The sequence below is a fragment of the Lathyrus oleraceus genome, chromosome 1, assembly GCF_024323335.1.
Source record: "Lathyrus oleraceus cultivar Zhongwan6 chromosome 1, CAAS_Psat_ZW6_1.0, whole genome shotgun sequence".
Classification (NCBI taxonomy): Eukaryota; Viridiplantae; Streptophyta; class Magnoliopsida; order Fabales; family Fabaceae; genus Lathyrus; species Lathyrus oleraceus.
In genome coordinates this window covers 81,141,229-81,148,338 of record NC_066579.1, presented here as the reverse complement: position 1 = coordinate 81,148,338, position 7,110 = coordinate 81,141,229, and positions in this window count along the sequence as shown.

The following is a 7,110-nucleotide window of genomic DNA, read 5'->3' as shown; positions in this document are numbered from 1 at the left end:
TATAGGTTGAATTCAGTAGAAGCTGTTTATGGATGTTTCAAGGGACACAGTTATTCGGATCTTCCGCTGTGGAGTTGTGTGCAATGAAGATATTGCACATAGTTCTTAGACTTTTATTGTTTGGGCACTATTGTATAACATGTTCCATTGATGTTTTAGTTTGGACATGTATATATATATATATATATATATATATATATATATATATATATATATATATTCATGCCATTAGGAACTTATGTTGGATCAGTACCAATTATTAACACTTGTATGATATTATTCTAGATATATATTGTACGGGTTGTTACAGTTGGTATCAGAGTAGGTCGATTCTCGACCTAGCCTTAAAACATCATAAGTAAATTTATTCCTGCCTCATATGTGTGTTTAGCCAACATGATTCTTAATATCACTCTATGTAGTATTGGGCCTGATCAACCTAATGTCATGTGCATGGTAGGTAGGATCATGGTTGAGCGACCACGAGGACTCTGAAGTGTGGGTTGAACTTGTGCTTTGAGAATAGGCTCAAGCCAAGAGTTAGAAAGTAAGGAGAACTAGATATCCCAATTGAAGTTTCAGAGGAGTTATGATTTGGGTATTATGGAATTGAAGAGTAGTGCATCGTTCAAGCGATTCTGCAGTGTTAACGAAGTTGAGAAGTTGAGGATCTCTATTGGATAAATTGTCAGAGCTTCGGGAAAGGTGTGAATTGCTAGTGGAATAAGATATACTCACTGATATGGAATAAGTATTATGAGCAATTTTGTACGGGGAAGGGGAAAGGATGGTTATGTTACGCATATGTCATAAGGTCTGGAAGTGAGGTAGTGTATTAGTGTTTCAGTTTCTATGGCCACTAAAATATTTTGGAAGAATGAGAGTACCTCATGGAGTATATATTTGGAATGGTATCTTGCAAGTGGTTAAGGACTTGAGGGATAAGGACCTTCAGTTTTGTTGGGAGCTTAAGGTGGTGGTTAAGTTTAAGGAGAGACTCAAGGACATGCCTACCTATTTCAAGTGTGTAAGACCCCAATTTTGACCCTAAGATCCCTCATGCATTTCGTCATGAGCATTAGCATTGGGATCATATCTTGGCATCCTCCTTACCCCTCTTTCATTGGGTTTGTTTTGGGATAGATCACCAAGCACTTTGTGATTATATCATACTTGTATTTTATCATTTCACTAACACTCTTTTGTAGGCAGGGCATGATCTCATTGATTCATTGATCACATCTAGGGTTTGAGGCCCTCATGAACAAAGAGTACAACCAAGAATGGATTAAAGAATGGTTATAAGCATCATATATGAGTCCCAATTGTTTTTACATGTTATATTTATCAAGTTTGCTTCAAGAGTTTGAGGGTGATTTTCCTTGGAAACCCTAGTGTGACTGGGTATCTTGAGTAACTTCTCCAACAAGCTATCTCACCAATTGATCAAATTTCTCAAGGGACACTTAAAATATCATCATATTATGCATATTTGATCTACCATGAGCCAAGAAAGACAAGAGAATTGAAAATTAGCAAGATGGTTGATGGTGGTTGGCCAAATGAATTCATCTGATCAAAACTGGGTCTCCCTAGACCCTATCTCCTACAATTTTCACCATATTAAAATGATTCCAAGAGAAAACTTACTCTAAATGACATTCCAAACAACTTTCATGTTGATACGTAGAGATAGTTTTTCTTAGAAAATCATTTTCTATGTTGAAACATTATAGGTCATTTTGTCTAAACCCTAATTTGAAAGTCAACTTCCCAAGCCCATAACTTGCTCAATTTTTATGAGATGAAAGATTTCCAAGTTTCTCAATCAAATTAAATGTGTCTACTTCAACTTTGATGTTTGGAGTGATAGCTAATTCAACTTCTTTGAACATGTGATATGAGGCTACATTATAGGTCACTTTTGACCTATACCATTGATCAAGTGATTTTTCCAAACTTCAAGAATGCATAACTCTATCATTTCAAATCCAAAGGACATGAAATTTATGACCATTTTGAAGGTCTTTGAGAGAGATACAACTTTGATGAAGAAACGTTTCTCATTTGAAGCTCCTCAAAAGAGTTAAGCAAGGTGGAATATTGAGACATATGGCTTGACACTTAGAAAAATTTTGATATGTCAAAATTTTCCAAACTTCCACCTCAAATATCTCCAAGTTCCAAGCTCAAAATGAAAAAATGTTCAACATCAAACTTGTTCCTCTTGATCTCACCTTTCCAAAGAGCTAAAATTTATGCATTTTGGATGAGAAATGCATAGGTTACGCATGGCTTAAACAGGCTGATATCATTTGGCATGGATCAACCTTCAAGTGACAATACATAATTGCCTTGCACTCCAATCCATCTCCAATGCATATGATCATTCATTTGGACTTTCAAACTATCATTTCATGGGCCTATGCGCGCCCATGCACCATGCTTTCATCATTTTCCAAATTTGGAAGGTTGAAAAGAGTGTGCAAATATCACATGGATTTAGCTATATATACAGCTGCATTTGCTCAGAATTAACACACACCTTGCGCCAGCTTTGAATCCCCATTGAAAACCCTTCACTCTAAGAGGATAACCCTGATAAATTCACTTGAATTTGAGCTTGAATCTCCACTATTTTGGAATTCAATTCTCCAGTAATCCATTGCTTCTAAGCTTTTCCATTCCTCTCCTGCAGGCAATTAAAGTGAAGTCAAGCACGATTCAGATCAAGATCTAGCAAGCTCAGACCTCCATTGAAGGTAATTTGCCGAATTTTTCAACTCTTCGATTCTCCTTGTTTCTTGCTCAATTCCATTATTCTTGTGTTGTTTGAAGTCCTACCAATGTAGGCAAGAAGATTGAGTTGCTTTGAGGCCAAATCGAAGCAACTCAGATCATGAACCTCATTTTTCAATTCCACATTTCTCTCAATATATTTGGAATTGGATGAATTGGAGGTGATATTCGTGCTCAGTGATGTTTTCTCTTTAAAATCATGTCCCTGTTTGAAGTTTTGGTGATGGTTCATGTTGACCAGTCCGGTGAAGCTCACCGGAGAAGACAACCGGAGCTCTGGCTCCGGTGGTGATGTGTCTTTGGTCTAAACCGTGTGATCCATGCTACACGTTATAATCTTAGACGATCCTTTTGATTACTCGTGTTACAGCGTTGTTGACTAAGGCATTGGTGGAACATACGTTGTGGATCATCAGATCTGCCACCTCAATTAATGAGGGAGATCTGATGGTCCACGTATTTTAGCATTTTCTGAATTTCCATTTAATTCCATTTTCTTCAATAATTCATAATAAATTTAATATTGATCCAAAAAATATGGGACTTTCACCAAAAATTCCCAAATATTTTTATCTTTTATATTTTGAATTAAAATTATTTTTTGGATCATTATTAATATTTTTCATGAATTAATTGATTTTTCATTTGTTTTTATTTGTTTAAAAATATTTTCAAGTGTCCAAGAATTATGAAATTTTTTATCCAAGGTCCTTTGACCTTGTCTGACCTATGGTAAATCACATGGCCATTTATTTGGTGTTTTGAAGTGATTTTAGGGTTTCGACAAAACATATTTGAATTTAATGCATTTTTTAAAATATTTTTAATTGAATAAATGCCATTTCAATTGTGTTGACCATTTGTATTGACTTAATTGAGTTTCTTATTTCTTGTTGGGCCTTGGTCAAGGTTGATTTGACTTTGTCAAGTTAATATTATTGGATTTAGGGGATTGATGGAATGTATATTACATCTCCCAAAATGAATAAATAATATTAATTTGGTCAAAGTCCTCCTTTGACCAATTTGTGATCTCATTCATCCCTTTCCTTCTTCATCTAAGTCCCCTTCTTCATCCATTCATTTTCAATTGGCCAATGACATCTCACATTCCTAATGCTAGTTGATTGAAATATTAACATGAGTATGGATGAGATTAGGCCACACCTTTTGCATATTTTTTGTGTGTGGTATGTTTAATGAGCATAGTTCATAATAATATGTCTACAACATGCATTAACACCAAAAGTCTATTGCCCGACCTCAAATAGTTGTGACTTCTATATAAGTCCAATTATCATTGCTTAACATAGCGCTAAAGTTGTGACATAAAAGGCATAAGCATTCTAGTTAGTGAGATTGTAAGTCTCCCCTCTTCCATGGTATTGTATGGAAAGTTGGCCTTCTTTCCTTCCTTTGGAAGATGTTTTGGTTCAAGGAGCCATGCTTGTGGAAAGTGGGTTGAGTGTTCTCCAAAGAATGTCTTGAAATCAAAAGCAAAACAAAACTAACTACTAACTTACTAGCCAATAACTTTTAATTTCAAGTCTTTACTTTCATGCAATTTACTTTTAGCACTTTATTATCATTTGCCATTCTACATATCATTCTAATTGTTTATGTTAATGTAATTTTCACTTCGTCCACTTGGACCATATTGTGTGATATACATTGTTGCTTTGCTTGTTTGTGTGGTCTTTGACCATTAATGTACATAATAACAACAAAAACCCTAAAAGACTTTTGAGTGGACTGTTGGTTTGATCTTGCCCGATTGGACTTAGAATTTAGGCAACATTCCTTTGCTAATGGACTTGGCCAAGGACAATTTGTTGAAGAACCTAGAACTTGCAATTTGAATTCATCTGATACATCATTCAAGATCTCTCCAAATTCATCTGCCATGCTGATCATTGTTAAGCTGTTATGTTGAACCGGTGACATGTGGAATTCATCTGCTACATAGGCTATTTTGAAGAAGATCATGAAGTGGATAAGCTTGGATGAGGCCATAACCTTTGCTCTTCAAGATTGATATAATTGTGCATTTGTGTGTTGCTTGATTTTAAAAGTCCAAGGGAATTATGGGTTTCTACTGACATATTTGTCTATTGGATTGCTCCCATTTGGTCAGATCTTTTCAACTTTAAACTTTTAAATTTTGTGAATAGGGTAGTCTCTTCATCTTCTCCCCATTTCTTTAATTTCAAAATCTCTCCCTCTATTTTCAAAACCTTCTTTGTGTGACTTACTTTTGTTCTAAACTTTGACCACTTTCAAAAAGGTAGAAACTTTGGCCCTATGCCATTGCATTTTCAAACTTATTTTCTTAAATCAAACTTGTGAATAAACTTAACTATACTTGACTTAAACTTTCAAAAAAGCCAAAAAGAACTAACCCATTCAAACCATTTTTAGGCCTTTGTGCCTCTCAAACTTTATTTTTGTTAAAACCAACATACTCACTTTGAAATTTATAGCATGAACTACGAGGTTTTGATCCCTCATTTATATGTTGGTACGTAGGCACAAGTCTGAAGGTCTTGTCAAACACAAAAAATATAATTAATCAATTATTTTCTCACCCCCCCCCCCATTCTATTTATTTGTAAGCATCACTTTGTACAAAATACATATGCACACAAAAAGGGCTCCCTAGGAGTACCTAGGACACTTTGGGTGCTAACACCTTCCCTCTGTGTAACCAACCCCCTTACCTGTGATCTCTGATTTTTATTAGTTTTTATTTGAAAACTTCTTACTATTTGGGTTTTGTTCGTACTTTTCCCTTTTCCCTTGGAAACAATAAAAGCGCGGTGGCGACTCTTGTTAATTGATCTCTAGTTTGTCAATAGCTTGATGATCATGAATTTCCCGCTATAGAAATTAAGTGGCGACTTTGCTGGGGAGTAGTCTCCAGTGGGTTTAGCCTACTTTTTGTGTGAATGTATTTGTATATATGTGATGTTTGTATATATGTATGTGTGATATAATCTGCTTGTTGTGCTTGGTGATCTCTGAGTGGTGAGATAAGTTCTAACCCGAACTTGAGTGCAATTAAGGTAGGAGGATGGTATAGTCATGTTCGACTTGTGTGGAGTAGTCCTTAACAAGTTGGCTTGAGATCCATCTGCTCAGTGGAGACTCCTTTGGATTTGGAAATGTCAGACAAGTATTTGTGGTTAGGCATTACTATTTCTAATTGGGTCTGAGAAGCTGAGGACCTTAGAACACCTAACCCATCTTGGCTTATTTAGGACGTAGTGCGGAGACTGTTTAGGTGTAGACTTGATAACAGTTGTTACGCGATACTATACTCAGACGAGTTTCTCTTGAGGATATTATGGGTCGATGAGTCAGTCATCTTAACCTGTAATATTTGATAGATGGAATTAAGACTCTGGGAACTTTTTAAAACATGATCAACAGGTTTTTATCCTTAGTTCACTCCTTTGGGATGGTTCTTACCTAGACTCCATGCTCGTGACTTGCAACAAACCCTTGATTCTTGGTTGATCCAATCAAGTCTTGTCAATATCAATGGAACTTGGGTGTTGATAAGGTGTAAACCATAATCCACCAAAATGGATGATTGATCTTGATAATGACTTGATTCATCCCTTGACCTTTGTTTGCCTTGTGTGTGATCCCTTACTTGTGATTGTTGTATTCATGCATTTCATGCGCATCATAACATTCATCACACGAAAATTTCAAGGAACTAAGGTATCATTTGCAAATATTTTCAGGCCATGGATTATGGGCGAAGGAACACTAAGAAGTACAATTTCAGATGTCTAGACTTGAAAGAGTTAAGGAAGCTAGCATCTTTTGTATTAGATCCCTTGGACTTCAAAAAATGTCATGGGAAGCTTCTGCCCATTTTGTCTGCTGATGTAGTTGCAGGATTGTTGAGTGTATTGGTGCAGTTCTATGATCCTCTCTACCATTGTTTCACTTTCCCAGATTTTCAGCTTGTAGTGTGCCTTTCAGGGGATTGGAGGAGATTCCCCAGTCTAGTATTATTGCTGAAGCTCTTCACTTGAAGAAGTTTGAGATAGAGGCTCATTGGGGGAAGATAGGAGGGTTATTTGGATTGCCATTTGTTTTCCTCATCAAGGAAGCTACCACTTTTGCTCAAGCTGGTAGTGTGGATGCTTTTGAAGTTATCTTTGTGTTGCTCATCTATAGATTAGCTTTGTTCCCTAACATTGACGGTTTTGTTGATGTTAACGCCATTAGACTTTTCTTGATTGGGAATCATGTGCCTACTTTGTTGGGTGATATGTATTTCTCTTTGCATCTATGGAA